Source organism: Triturus cristatus, chromosome 4_1 (genome assembly GCF_964204655.1).
Source record: "Triturus cristatus chromosome 4_1, aTriCri1.1, whole genome shotgun sequence".
NCBI classification, from domain to species: domain Eukaryota; kingdom Metazoa; phylum Chordata; class Amphibia; order Caudata; family Salamandridae; genus Triturus; species Triturus cristatus.
In genome coordinates, this window is record NC_140585.1 from 604,681,720 (window position 1) to 604,696,839 (window position 15,120).

The window sequence follows — 15,120 nt, forward strand, 5'->3', positions numbered from 1 at the left end:
GAAAAAAGAAAATTAGGGCACATTTTGAGTGACTTCTCAAATCCTCTTCTATTTCATTAAAAAACTTCTGACATGCAGACTGAAACATGCACTTTCAATACCAGCAGCAGACTTCCCTGGTGAGCAGTAGCTTTACTACAGTGATCTAATAAGCAACTAGAGTGCTAACATTCCGAATTAATGGCAAATGTGTGACACATCTGAATGCCTTCTTGATGGAATGAAAGTAAAAAACCGGATAGTATTTCCTACTGAGTAGACTGTTGTAAATGAGGAAATTAGGAAACTTCAAAACAAATAAGTCTCCCAAGTTGGCCACCAGAGACAAAAGAGCCCAAATGTAGCACAAATATCACCGAGATGTGGCCCAAGTATAGCCCAATGACAGAATGTCCCAGAGTGTTTTAAAGAACAACTAGAGCGCTAACCGTCTTACTTATGACAAAAGTATGGCACACCTGATGCCATCTTGATTGGAATAAAGTGGTAACACTTAAAACATTTAATTTGCAAAGGAACAAAATGAGGGAGTTCATTTTGCCATAGAAATTATGATTAGTGCTGCAGAAAGAAAGATTAGGGCATATTTTGACTTCTCAAATCCTCTTCCATTTCTTTAAAATATTCTGACATGCAGACTGAAACATGCACTTTGAATACCAGCAGCAGACTTCCCTGGTGAGCAATAGCTTTACTACAGTGATCTAATCAGCAACTAGAGTGCTACCATTCAGAATTTATGGAAAATGTGTGACACATCTGAATGCCTTCTTGATGGAATCAAAGTAAACAAGCATTGAAAATGCAATAGATCTCGCCCTCGTTTAAGTTAAAGCAATTCTGTTTGTAATTAGGTGGCTTTTTAGCTTTGCTTGTATTAGAGTTTTTCAAACTTTCATGTACATACAATGCATATGTATGCATTTATGTATATGTATATGTATATGTTTGCATGCATTTATATTTATATAGATATGCAGATTATATTTATATGTTTATATATGTATATATATATATATGAAATAAACAAGATGCCCTGAGCATTTAGAAAAGCACTCGACAGTGCTCTGCCCTCCAGCTCTGAAGTTCAGCATGCCTTCACGCTCCATTTAATCCATTCATTTGCCAACGCGTTTCAAGGTTACAACACCCCTTCATCCTGGGCTGCATAAATGACACCTGAGACTCGCATTAGATTGCATTTCCGGCTCATTTAATTTCAAATCCCACTATGGGCGTGTGCTAAGTGCAACGTCACTCTAGGATTACTCTGGGACTTGAAGTCCATAATGCGATGAACATTATTTGCTTTAAGTAAGTTCAAGTGTACATTTAAAATTCTGCTTGTCTTTTAAATACCTTAAGTAGGTCAATGTCACATTTAGGCATGTTTAAATTAATCGAAGAGCACTGTGCCAGGAAAGTTTCAATCCGTTTGTACTTTCAGCCTCGCCCAGCTGGTAGTTACATTTCTCACACAGCAGGCGATGGTGCTTTCCTCACGGCCGGGCCGCCGTGTGCAAAATGAAATAAACAAGATGCCCTGAGCATTTAGAAAAGCACTCGACAGTGCTCTGCCCTCCAGCTCTGAAGTTCAGCATGCCTTCACGCTCCATTTAATCCATTCATTTGCCAACGCGTTTCAAGGTTACAACACCCCTTCATCCTGGGCTTCATAAATGACACCTGAGACTCTCATTAGATTGCATTTCCGGCTCATTTAATTTCAAATCCCACTATGGGCGTGTGCTAAGTGCAACGTCACTCTAGGATTACTCTGGGACTTGAAGTCCATAATGCGATGAACATTATTTGCTTTAAGTAAGTTCAAGTGTACATTTAAAATTCTGCCGGCCGTGAGGAAAGCACCATCGCCTGCTGTGTGAGAAATGTAACTACCAGCTGGGCGAGGCTGAAAGTACAAACGGATTGAAACTTTCCTGGCACAGTGCTCTTCGATTAATTTAAACATGCCTAAATGTGACATTGACCTACTTAAGGTATTTAAAAGACAAGCAGAATTTTAAATGTACACTTGAACTTACGTAAAGCAAATAATGTTCATCGCATTATGGACTTCAAGTCCCAGAGTAATCCTAGAGTGACGTTGCACTTAGCACACGCCCATAGTGGGATTTGAAATTAAATGAGCCGGAAATGCAATCTAATGCGAGTCTCAGGTGTCATTTATGCAGCCCAGGATGAAGGGGTGTTGTAACCTTGAAACGCGTTGGCAAATGAATGGATTAAATGGAGCGTGAAGGCATGCTGAACTTCAGAGCTGGAGGGCAGAGCACTGTCGAGTGCTTTTCTAAATGCTCAGGGCATCTTGTTTATTTCATTTTGCACACGGCGGCCCGGCCGTGAGGAAAGCACCATCGCCTGCTGTGTGAGAAATGTAACTACCAGCTGGGCGAGGCTGAAAGTACAAACGGATTGAAACTTTCCTGGCACAGTGCTCTTCGATTAATTTAAACATGCCTAAATGTGACATTGACCTACTTAAGGTATTTAAAAGACAAGCAGAATTTTAAATGTACACTTGAACTTACGTAAAGCAAATAATGTTCATCGCATTATGGACTTCAAGTCCCAGAGTAATCCTAGAGTGACGTTGCACTTAGCACACGCCCATAGTGGGATTTGAAATTAAATGAGCCGGAAATGCAATCTAATGCGAGTCTCAGGTGTCATTTATGCAGCCCAGGATGAAGGGGTGTTGTAACCTTGAAACGCGTTGGCAAATGAATGGATTAAATGGAGCGTGAAGGCATGCTGAACTTCAGAGCTGGAGGGCAGAGCACTGTCGAGTGCTTTTCTAAATGCTCAGGGCATCTTGTTTATTTCATTTTGCACACGGCGGCCCGGCCGTGAGGAAAGCACCATCGCCTGCTGTGTGAGAAATGTAACTACCAGCTGGGCGAGGCTGAAAGTACAAACGGATTGAAACTTTCCTGGCACAGTGCTCTTCGATTAATTTAAACATGCCTAAATGTGACATTGACCTACTTAAGGTATTTAAAATACAAGCAGAATTTTAAATGTACACTTGAACTTACTTAAAGCAAATAATGTTCATCGCATTATGGACTTCAAGTCCCAGAGTAATCCTAGAGTGACGTTGCACTTAGCACACGCCCATAGTGGGATTTGAAATTAAATGAGCCGGAAATGCAATCTAATGCGAGTCTCAGGTGTCATTTATGCAGCCCAGGATGAAGGGGTGTTGTAACCTTGAAACGCGTTGGCAAATGAATGGATTAAATGGAGCGTGAAGGCATGCTGAACTTCAGAGCTGGAGGGCAGAGCACTGTCGAGTGCTTTTCTAAATGCTCAGGGCATCTTGTTTATTTCATTTTGCACACAGCGGCCCGGCCGTGAGGAAAGCACCATCGCCTGCTGTGTGAGAAATGTAACTACCAGCTGGGCGAGGCTGAAAGTACAAACGGATTGAAACTTTCCTGGCACAGTGCTCTTCGATTAATTTAAACATGCCTAAATGTGACATTGACCTACTTAAGGTATTTAAAAGACAAGCAGAATTTTAAATGTACACTTGAACTTACTTAAAGCAAATAATGTTCATCGCATTATGGACTTCAAGTCCCAGAGTAATCCTAGAGTGACGTTGCACTTAGCACACGCCCATAGTGGGATTTGAAATTAAATGAGCCGGAAATGCAATCTAATGCGAGTCTCAGGTGTCATTTATGCAGCCCAGGATGAAGGGGTGTTGTAACCTTGAAACGCGTTGGCAAATGAATGGATTAAATGGAGCGTGAAGGCATGCTGAACTTCAGAGCTGGAGGGCAGAGCACTGTCGAGTGCTTTTCTAAATGCTCAGGGCATCTTGTTTATTTCATATATATATATATATACACATACATATATATAAATGCATATGCATATACATGAATATATATATGTGCATATGTGTGCATGTACAGAGAGGTAGAGAGGTAGAGGTGTAGAGGTAGAGAGGTAGAGGTAGAGAGGTCGAGAGTAGTAGAGAGAGAGGTAGAGAGAGGTAGAGAGGTAGAGAGTAGAGAGCGAGTAATAGAGAGTAGAGAGTGAGTAGTAGAGAGTATTAGAGAGTAGTAGAGAAAGTATCAGAGAGTGAGTAGTAGAGAGTAGTAGAGTGAGTAGTAGAGTGAGTAGTAGAGAGTGAGTAGTAGAGAGTGAGTATTAGAGAGTAGTAGAGAGTGAGTAGCAGAGAGAGAGTATTAGAGAGTAGTAGAGAGTGAGTAGCAGAGTGAGTAGTAGAGTAGTAGAGAGAGAGTAGTAGAGAGTGAGTAGTAGAAAGTGAGTAGTAGAGAGTAGTAGAGAGTGAGTAGTAGAGAGAGAGTAGTAGAGAGTAGTAGAGTAGTAGAGAGTGAGTAGTAGAGAGTGAGTAGTAGAGAGTAGTGGAGTAGTAGAGAGTGAATAGTAGAGAGTAGTAGAGAGCGAGTAGCAGAGAGCAAGTAGTAGAGAGTGTGTAGTAGAGAGTGAGTAGTAGAGAGTAGTAGAGAGTGAGTAGTTGAGAGAGAGTAGTAGAGAGTGAGAAGTATAGAGAGTATTAGAGTAGTAGAGAGTGAGTAGTAGATTGAGTAGTAGAGAGTAGTTGAGAGCGAGTAGTAGAGAATGAGTAGTGGAGAGTGAGCAGTAGAGAGTAGTAGAGAGTGAGTAGTAAAGAGTAAGTAGTAGAGAGTGAGTAGTACAGAGTGAGTAGTAGAGAGTAGTAGAGAGTGAATAGTAGAGTGAGTAGTAGAGAGTGAGTAGTAGAGAGAGAGTAGTAGAGAGTGAGTAGTAGAGTAGTAGAGAGTGAGTGGTAGAGAGTAGGAGAGAGTAGTAGAGTGAGTAGTAGAGAGTAGTAGACTAGTAGAGAGTGAGTAGTAGAGAGTGAGTAGCAGAGAGAGTAGTAGAGAGTAGTAGAGAGTGAGTAGTAGAGAGTGAGTAGTAGAGAGTGAGTAGTGGAGAGCGAGTAGTAGAGAGTGAGTAGTAGAGAGAGAGTAGTAGAGAGTGAGTAGTAGAGAGTAGTAGAGTGAGTAGTAGAGAGTGAGTAGTAGAGAGTAGTAGAGAGAGAGTAGTAAAGAGTGAGTAGTAGAGAGAGAGTAGTAGAGTAGTAGAGAGTGAGTGGTAGAGAGCAGCAGAGAGTAGTAGAGTGAGTAGTAGAGAGTAGTAGAGAGTGAGTAGTAGAGAGTGAATAGTAGAGTAGTAGTAAAGAGTAGTAGAGAGAGAGAGTAGTAGAGTGTAGTAGAGAGTGAGTAGTAGAGAGTAGTAGTGAGTGAGTAGTAGAGAGTAGTAGAGAGTGAGTAGTAGAGTAGTAGAGAGTGAGTGGTAGAGAGTAGTAGAAAGTAGTAGAGTGAGTAGTAGAGAGTGAGTAGTAGAGAGTCAGTAGTAGAGAGTGAATAGTAGAGAGTCGTAGAGAGTGAGTAGTAGAGAGAGTAGTAGTAGACAGTGAGTAGTAGAGAGTAGTGGAGCGTGAGTACTAGAGAGTGAGTAGTAGAGAGTAGTAGCAAGTGAGTAGTAGAGTGTGAGTAGTAGAATAGTAGAGAGTGAGTAGTAGAGAGTGAGTAGTAGAGAGCAGGAGAGTAGTAGAGAGTGAGTAGTAGAGAGAGAGTAGTAGAAAGTAGTAGAGTAGTAGAGAGTAGTCAGTCAGTGTCAGTCAGTCAGTGTCAGTCAATCAGTGTCAGTCAATCAGTGTCAGTCAGTCAGTGTCAGTTAGTCAGTGTCAGTCAATCAGTGTCAGTCAATGTCAATCAGTGTCAGTCAGTGTCAGTCAGTCAGTCAGTGTCAGTCAGTCAGTCAGTGTCAGCAAATCAGTGTCAGTCAGTGTCAGTCAATCTGTGTCAGTCAGTGTCAATCAGTCAGTGTCAATCAGTCAGTGTCAGTCAGTCAGGGTCAGCTAGAGCAGCTCTGCTGACCTGGTTCTCTGGCTCTAAAGCAGCTCTGCTGACCTGGTTCTCTCTCTCTAAAGCAGCTCTGCTGACCTGGTTCTCTCTCTCTAAAGCAGCTCTGCTGACCTGGTTCTCTGGCTCTAAAGCAGTTCTGCTGACATGGTTCTCTGGCTCTAGAGCAGCTCTGCTGACCTGGTTCTCTCCCTCTAAAGCAGCTCTACTGACCTGGTTTCTCTGGCTCTGCAGCAGCTCTGCAGACCTGGTTCTCTGGCTCTAGAGCAGCTCTGTTGACCTTGTTCTTAGGCTCTAGAGCAGCTCTACTGACCTGGTTCTCTGGCTATAAAGCAGCTCTGCTGACCTGGTTCTATGGCTCCAAAGCAGCTCTGCTGATTTGGTTCTCTGGCTCTAGAGTAGCTCTGCTGACCTGGTTCTCTGGCTCTAAAGCAGCTCTGCTATCCTGGTTCTCTGGCTCTAAAGCAGTTCTGCTGGTCTGGTTCTCTGGCTCTAAAGCAGCTCTGCTGACCTGGTTCTCTCCCTCTAAAGCAGCTCTGCTGACCTGTTTTCTCTGGTTTTACAGCAGCTCTGTTGACCTGGTTCTCTGGCTCTAGAACAGGCTCTGCTGACCTAGTTCTTAGGCTCCTGAGCAGCTCTGCTGACCTGGTTCTCTGGCTCTACAGCAGCTCTGCTGACCTGGTTTTCTGCACTCACGATGCACACACCCGACTTCGCGAAAATATATTTTAAAATAATATAAGTTTATTATAAATAAAAATATATTTCTTACATAATCTCTTGCCTTAATATGTATATTAAAGACACATGCATATCATTTTGGAACATAATTTTTTTTGCGGGAGTCGCGCACCCAGCGCGCCCCAGCACGTATATGATGTCACACGGGACCCGCAACCGTGCAAACATCTCGTACCGTAATGCGCATGTGTCGCGAATGCGTGGGAGCAGGAGTCGCAGACTGGTCGCATACCAATCGCGCATATCACGTGATATTAAATGTATATGATGTAACTGAAAAACACGCAGCTGTTGCACACCATACGCGGATCCCTCATGACTTTCTAAAATGGCGGCTAGAATGCGCGCACCCACCGTGATGTGCACACTTTGAGTGCGCGACTCAGAAAAAATTGGATTTTTTTTTAAAGCAAATGATATAAATATATTAAAATAAAAAATGAAAACAAGAAAATTAATCAATATTTCAGTTTTAATAAAAAAAAAGGTGTTTTGCAATTTTCTGAAAAATATATAATGTTATTTAATGAATAAAATATTTATAAATAAGCAGTTAAAAAACTGTAGAAAATCAGTACAAAAAAATAGATATAACTATCACACTTAAAAGTTAGCATTTAAAAAACCTTTGAAATTCACTGAAAAAAAACATAGGTTTCAGAGACGTTATAGTTAGAAATTAGCATTTATAAAACCTTAGAAATTCACAGAAAAAAAACATAGGTTTCAGGAGTGTTATAGTTAGCTGCCCATTTCACTCATACAAAACCATAGAAATTCCTCCGTTATAGTTAGTTCTGCTAACTATAACTCACGCGCCCGCAATGCACTACTGATGATGTCACATATTGCATCATTCATGACATGGAAGACAGAGGGAGAGGGAGGGAGACAGAGGTTGACAGAGGGTGACAGAGAGAGGGAGACAGAGGGGCACAGTCTGGGGGAGACAGAGGGAGAGGGAGGGAGGCAGAGGGAGGGAGAGGAAGGGAGACAGAGAGAGACACAGACAGGGAGGCGGAGATGTTGATGGAGGGAGGGAGACAGAGTTAGACAGAGGGAGGGAGAGAGACAGGGAGGGAGACAGAGAGAGAGACAGGGAGAGATAGAGGGAGGGAGACAGAGAGAGAGACGGAAGAAGGGAGACAGGGGGGAGGGAGACAGAGGGAGGGAGGGAGGGAGACAGGGAGGGAGATGGAGAGAGAGAGAGACAGAGGGAGAGGGAGAGAGACAGAGAGAGAGAGACACAGAGAGAGAGGGAGGGAGACGGAGAGAGAGAGAGGGAGAGGGAGGGAGACGGAGGGATGGAGACGGAGGGAGAGGGAGGGAGAGGGAGGGAGACGGAGGAAGAGGGAGGGAGACGGAGACAGGGAGGGAGGGAGACAGAGGGAGAGAGGGAGAGAGGGAGGGAGGGAGACAGAGGGAGAGAGGGAGGGAGACAGAGGGAGAGATGGAGGGAGGCAGAGGGAGGGAGACAGAGGGAGGGAGACAGAGGGAGGGAGCTGGAGGGAGGGAGACGGAGGGAGGGAGACGGAGGGAGGGAGACGGAGGGAGGGAGAGGGAGGGAGACAGAGGGAGGGAGGGAGATGGAGGGAGACAGAGGGAGGGAGGGAGGGAGAGGGAGGGAGACAGAGGGAGACAGAAGGAGGGAGGGAGAGGGAGGGAGGGAGACAGAGGGAGACAGAAGGAGGGAGGGAGAGGGAGGGAGGGAGACAGAGGGAGGGAGATGGAGGGAGACAGAGGGAGGGAGAGAGAGGGAGGGAGATGGGGAGGGAGGGAGATGGGGAGGGAGGGAGATGGGAGGGAGGGAGACAGAGGGAGGGAGGGAGACGGAGGGAGGGAGGGAGACGGAGGGAGGGGGCGGGAGAGAGGCCGAGGGAGAGAGACAGAGGGAGAGAGAGAGGGAGAGAGAGAGAGAGAGAGAGAGAGAGAGAGAGAGAGAGAGAAAGAGAGAGGGAGAGAGACAGGGAGGGAGACGGAGGGAGACAGGGAGGGAGGGAGACAGAGGGAGAGAGGGAGGGAGACAGAGGGAGAGACAGAGGGAGAGAGGGAGGGAGGCAGAGGGAGGGAGACAGAGGGAGGGAGACAGAGGGAGGGAGCTGGAGGGAGGGAGACGGAGGGAGGGAGAGGGAGGGAGACAGAGGGAGGGAGGGAGGGAGACGGAGGGAGAGGGAGGGAGTGGGAGAGAGACAGAGGGAGAGAGACAGAGGGAGAGAGAGAGGGAGAGAGAGAGAGAGAGAGAGAGAGAGGGAGAGAGACAGGGAGGGAGACGGAGGGAGACAGGGAGGGAGACAGGGAGGGAGACAGAGGGAGAGGGAGGGAGAGGGAGGGAGACAGGGAGGGAGATGGAGGGAGACGGAGGGAGACAGGGAGGGAGGAAGACAGAGGGAGAGAGACAGAGGGAGAGAGACGGAGAGGGAGAGAGACAGAGGGAGACAGGGAGGGAGACAGGGAGGGAGACAGAGGGAGGGAGACGGAGGAAGAGGGAGGGAGACGGAGACAGGGAGGGAGGGAGACGGAGGGAGAGAGGGAGGGAGACAGAGGGAGAGAGGGAGGGAGACAGAGGGAGAGAGGGAGGGAGGCAGAGGGAGGGAGACAGAGGGAGGGAGACAGAGGGAGGGAGCTGGAGGGAGGGAGACGGAGGGAGGGAGACGGAGGGAGGGAGATGGAGGGAGGGAGAGGGAGGGAGACATAGGGAGAGAGAGACTGGGGGGGAGACAGAGAGGGAGGAGGGAGACAGAGAGGGAGGAGGGAGACAGAGAGGGAGGAGGGAGACAGAGGGAGGAGGGAGACAGAGGGAGGAGGGAGACAGAGGGAGAGAGAGGGAGGGCGATGGAGGGAGGGAGACAGGGGGAGATACAGGGAGAGAGACAGGGAGAGAGACGGAGAGAGAGAGGCAGAGAGAGACAGGGGAGAGAGAGAGGGGGAGAGAGAGACAGGGGGGGAGAGAGAGAGACAGGGGGAGAGAGAGACAGGGGGAGGGAGGGAGATGGAGGGAGACAGAGGGAGGGAGGGAGAGGGAGGGAGGGAGACTGGGAGGGAGGGAGACAGAGGGAGGGAGGGAGACGGAGGGAGGGAGGCAGAGGGAGACAGAGGGAGGGAGGGAGACGGAGGGAGACAGAGGGAGGGAGAGAGAGGGAGGGAGGGAGGGAGACGGGGAGGGAGGGAGATGGGAGGAAGGGAGACGGAGGGAGGGATGGAGACGGAGGGAGAGGGAGGGAGCGGGAGAGAGACAGAGTGAGAGAGACAGAGTGAGAGAGAGAGGGAGAGAGAGAGAGAGAGAGAGAGAGAGAGAGAGAGACAGGTAGGGAGACGGAGGGAGACAGGGAGGGAGACAGGGAGGAAGACAGAGGGAGAGGGAGGGAGACAGAGGGAGAGGGAGGGAGAGGGAGGGAGATAGGGAGGGAGATGGAGGGAGACGGAGGGAGACAGGGAGGGAGATAGACAGAGGGAGAGAGACAGAGGGAGAGAGACAGAGGGAGAGAGAGGGAGAGAGACGGAGAGGGAGAGAGACAGAGGGAGACAGGGAGGGAGACAGGAAGAGAGACAGAGGGAGAGGGAGGGAGACAGAGGGAGAGAGACAGAGGGAGAGGGAGGGAGATATAGGAAGAGAGAGACTGGGAGGGAGACAGAGAAGGAGGAGGGAGACAGAGAAGGAGGAGGGAAACAGAGAGGGAGGAGGGAGACAGAGGGAGGAGGGAGACAGAGGGAGGAGGGAGACAGAGGGAGGAGGGAGACAGAGGGAGGAGGGAGATGGAGACAGAGAGAGATGTGTGTATGCCGGGTCTGGTGGCTCAGTGGACGAAGGCGTCTGCTGCAGGGACCTGTGTTCAGCCTCATGGTCACCATTTTTTTTGCTTTAGCCCCGCCCCTCCCCCTCTGACCCCGTCCCCACCGGTGCGGCCCTCGGCCACAAACCACACTGTAAATTTGGCCCCCGAGAAAAAGTTTGTGAGTACCCGTGCTATAAATGCTCAGGATGGGGGGGACATACGGCCCCTCCTCTTCTTTTTATTGGAATTTTGTTCCCAGGAATGGGGTCCTCGGGCCAACTGCGGCTCGGGAAGTGGGCTGCATGCTCCCTCACCTTAAAATGTATATTTTGGTCCCAATGGATGGGGTCCCCATGGACCAAAGGCCACCTCATGCCATGCATGCCAAAGGCTGTGTGCAGTGTGGGGTTGGCAACCTTAGAGTGTGTTGACCAAATGGTCTGGCCAAAGGTTAGGCCCTGTGGCCAACCCCCACAGCGAACAGCCAAAAGCCATATGCAGTGTGGGATTGACTGCCTGCAGGGGTGTTGGTCACAAGGCCTGGCCCTGGGCCAACATCCAGCTGCTCATGGCCGAAGGTCATGCACAGCGTGGGGTTGGCTGTCTGTAGGGGGTTATTTGTACCACTCTCATTTGTTACTCTCTATTTTAAAATGACAACAATCCTGAAACATGTGTCTAGAGATAAACAGAACTGGCTGCACTAACAATGGTGAATACTAAAGGTTTTCAACTGAAGTGAGTGTCAGCATGCACTGATTTACTCCTATGCATCAGGGCTATTTGTGTGCTGGTATGTCAGGCAGTGTGCTCCCTCCTATTTTTTTTTATTAGCTCCTTATTGAGTTTTGGGGCTGATGAGCTCTGGTATGCACCTGTGCTTTGGGAGTGGTACTTAAACTGAGAAGGCTGTGAGCAGCATTGTCAGCACCCCCAAATTACACTTGTACTCTCTTGTGAAGAAGGGAAACAATCCTGAAACACGTGTAGAGGGATACACAGCACTGACTACACCAACAATGGTGAATACTAAAGACCTTTACCTGACGTGAGTGTTATGATGCACTGCATTTACCACAATGAATCTGGGCTAATTGTATGCTGGTATGCCAGGCAATGTGTTCCCTGCTCCTTTTGTGATTAGCCAATCAAATACTGTTTTATCATCGGCTCGTACCACAGTATATAGTGGACCAATATAGCACTAATTATTTCTGCCCTCTGGGCCTGATTCACAATGTTCAATTAATACTTTTTTAAACTTCACTACTGTTTGCTATTCACAAAGGCATTTCACTAGTACTACCTTTTCGACTGTGGAGTGTCCGCACATTAAAAGATTGGACCATCATATTTTTTTAGGTGCTGAGTCTCCCCATTCGTAAAGATACTAGTGGAAAATACTCTTCTGAATAACAAAAATCTGAAAACTATAAGTTTGCCTTGGTAAATCAGGGCCTATACCTTTAAAACTACTCAATTTAGATTTACTACAAAAAAGAACCCTTACACCTTATAATCGATATTTCTGACACATTTCATTTAAATCCATGAAGCCATTTTCATGCTACCTCAGTTTAAACAATACTTCATGACACAACACACCACTACACTCCACTGTACGACACGCCATTCAACTCTACTACAACCCAGTGCACACTACAACAGTCAATCAACTCCACTGTATGATACTCCATTCCACTCCACTCTATGCCACTCGACTATATCGTGTAACACTGAACGTCACTCACCTTTATGCCCCTCCACTCTATGGTATTCCGCTCTATGCCACTCTTCTCTACACCATTCTACTCTACATCACTTCACTGTACAATATTAAACTCTACACCACTCCACTCTATGGCACACCACTAGACCCAATCTACTCTATCCCGCTCCACTCTAAGCCATTCCACTCTATGCCACTCTACTCTATGCTAATTCACTGTATGCCACTCCACACCACACCACACCACTTTACTGTACACCACTCCAATTTAAGCCATTCCACTGAACGTCCCTCAACTCTATGCCACTGTACACTACTCCACGTTATTCGGCTCGATGCCACTCCACTCTACGTCACTGCACTGTATGACACTCCACACTACTTTATTCCACAGTATGCCACTTGAATCTACGTCATTCTGCGTCCCTACACTCTATGCAATTCAGCTCCATGCCACTCAACACTACACCACTGCACTCCATTCCACTCTAAACCATTCCATTTTATGCAACTCCACTCTATAACACTCTACTCTATGCCACTCCGCTCCACTGTACAATATTCCACTCTATGCCACTCCACTCTACTGAGCACCACTCCACTCTACACCACTCCACTCTATTTCACTCTGCACCACTCGACTGTAAGTCATCTATGCTATTCCACCCTACACAACACAACTCTATGCCAGGGAGAGAGAGCACTCCATTCCACTCTAAACCATTTCATTTCATGCAACTCCACTCTATAACACTCTACTCTATGCCACTCCTCTCCACTGTACAATATTCTACTCTACGCCACTCCACTCTACTGAGCACCACTCCACTCTACACCACTCCACTCTATTTCACTCTGCACCACTCAACTGTAAGTCATCTATGCTATTCCACCCTACACAACACAACTCTATGCCAGGGGGAGAGAGAGACAGGGGAAGATAGAGACAGGGGGAGGGAGAGAGGGGGAGAGAGGGAGAGGGAGAGGGGAGGGAGGGGGTAGGGGGAGGGAGTAGGAGAGAGAGAGAGAGAGAGAGAGAGAGAGATAGAGAGAGAGAGAGAGAGAGAGAGAGAGAGAGAGAGAGAGAGAGAGAGGTGTGTGTATGCCGGGTCTGGTGGCTCAGTGGATGAAGGCGTCTGCTGCAGGGACCTGTGTTCAACCTCATGGTCACAATTTATTTTTCTTTAGCCCCGCCCCTCCCCCTCTGACCCCGCCCCCACCGGTGCGGCCCTCGGCCACAAACCACACTGTAAATTTGGCCCCCGAGAGAAAGTTTGTGAGTACCCATGCTATAAATGCTACTCTATGCCACTCCGCTCCACTGTACAATATTCCACTCTACGCCACTCCACTCTACTGAGCACCACTCCACTCTACGCCACTCCACTCTATTTCACTCTGCACCACTCGACTGTAAGTCATCTATGCTATTCCACCCTACACAACACAACTGTCATGCCCCGCGGTCCTGCCCCAAGACGTTTCCAATATTTAAGGACCATAGGTTCACTCGAACGCCGCTTAGCGTTCTTGCTCCTAGCCCCGTTTCCGTCCTTTGATGCTGTTGCCTGACTTCCGCTTTAGGATTTCCTGTTTCCGTTGACGTCTGTTTCGTAGTTAACGGTTGCTAGCAGCTGTGGTCTTTCCTCCTGGCATATCGTCGCCGCGTTTCCAACTATTGGTTAAAGCGGCTACCTTTTTCTTGAGTACTTTGTTCCGCAATTTACAGTCCCTTGAGCACGTTAGAATCTAACTTAAGTTCCCCTGCTGGTTTCCACTGTATTCCCTGTCCGGGTGCTCCGCCTCACGGCCGGACTTGCTCCCGTCGCTTGGCCGGGCACTGCCTTTTGATCTTTTTCTCACTGGCGGGAGAGGTTCTCTCGTCTTCCCAGTGAAGACCCTGTTCTCTTACTTATTTGGGGTACTAGCGTGGACCACTGTGCAGAGTACATGTGACTGCTCCTTTCACCAGAATCACGGTAACAGCGCATAGCGCTGCCTTATTATACATATTGTTGTTTATATATAATTTGGATATAATTAGTCTGATTGAATTCCTTGGCAGATTATTACCATACCCACTAGAAGAACAAGCACGCTCCTCTCTCTCTGAGACACATAGGGAGAATTACGATCCTGTGTTACTCATAGTCCTCCTGGAGAACTGCGGGGTGAGCCTTGTGCATCCATAGCGTATGTAGTACTAATAGTGGAGTTACTTACCTAACCTTTGTTCTTCTATTGTACAGAAATATAGAGATTGATACAAATCCGCCATCCTCCTATACTACTAGCTGTGACCAATAGCCGTGGTAGGTGTCATAGAAGTGTGTTGTTCATACACTGGGGTTGTATGGTGAAGACAGAGTATAACACATTCTTTTCTTGCAGCTGGGTACACCCGCAACTGTCTCTGACGTGGTTCCATCAACACAACCTGCTTCTCTCCCCACCTTTCCTTGTTTTGTTTCCCTGTTTTCCCCTGACGTGCCATCTGCTACTCTAGAGTCTGATAGAGTCGGAAGGCCGTAGGGGAGGACTGAGGACTCTTCTCCAAGTTCCTGACGCTCCTGTGGAATGAACCTGGCATCCATAACAACAACTCTATGCCACTCTACTCTACGTCACTCTACACTACGCTACTCTATTCTATGCTATTCTACTCAAAACCTCTCCACTCTACACCACTCAAATCTATGCTATTCGACTCTACGCCACTCCACTCTACTGCTCGTAACTGCATTGTACACCACTCCACTGTATGCCATTCCACTCTATGCTGTACCACTGTAAGCCAATCTACTTTATGCCACTATATACCACTACACTCTACGCTATTCCACGCTGACCCACTACACTCTATGATACTCCACTCAATGCCACTACACTCTGTGCCACTACACTCAATGCCACTGCACTCTATGGACCTGCACTCCCTGCCATTCCGCTGTATGATATTCCACTCTGTGCAACTCCACTCTATGGCATT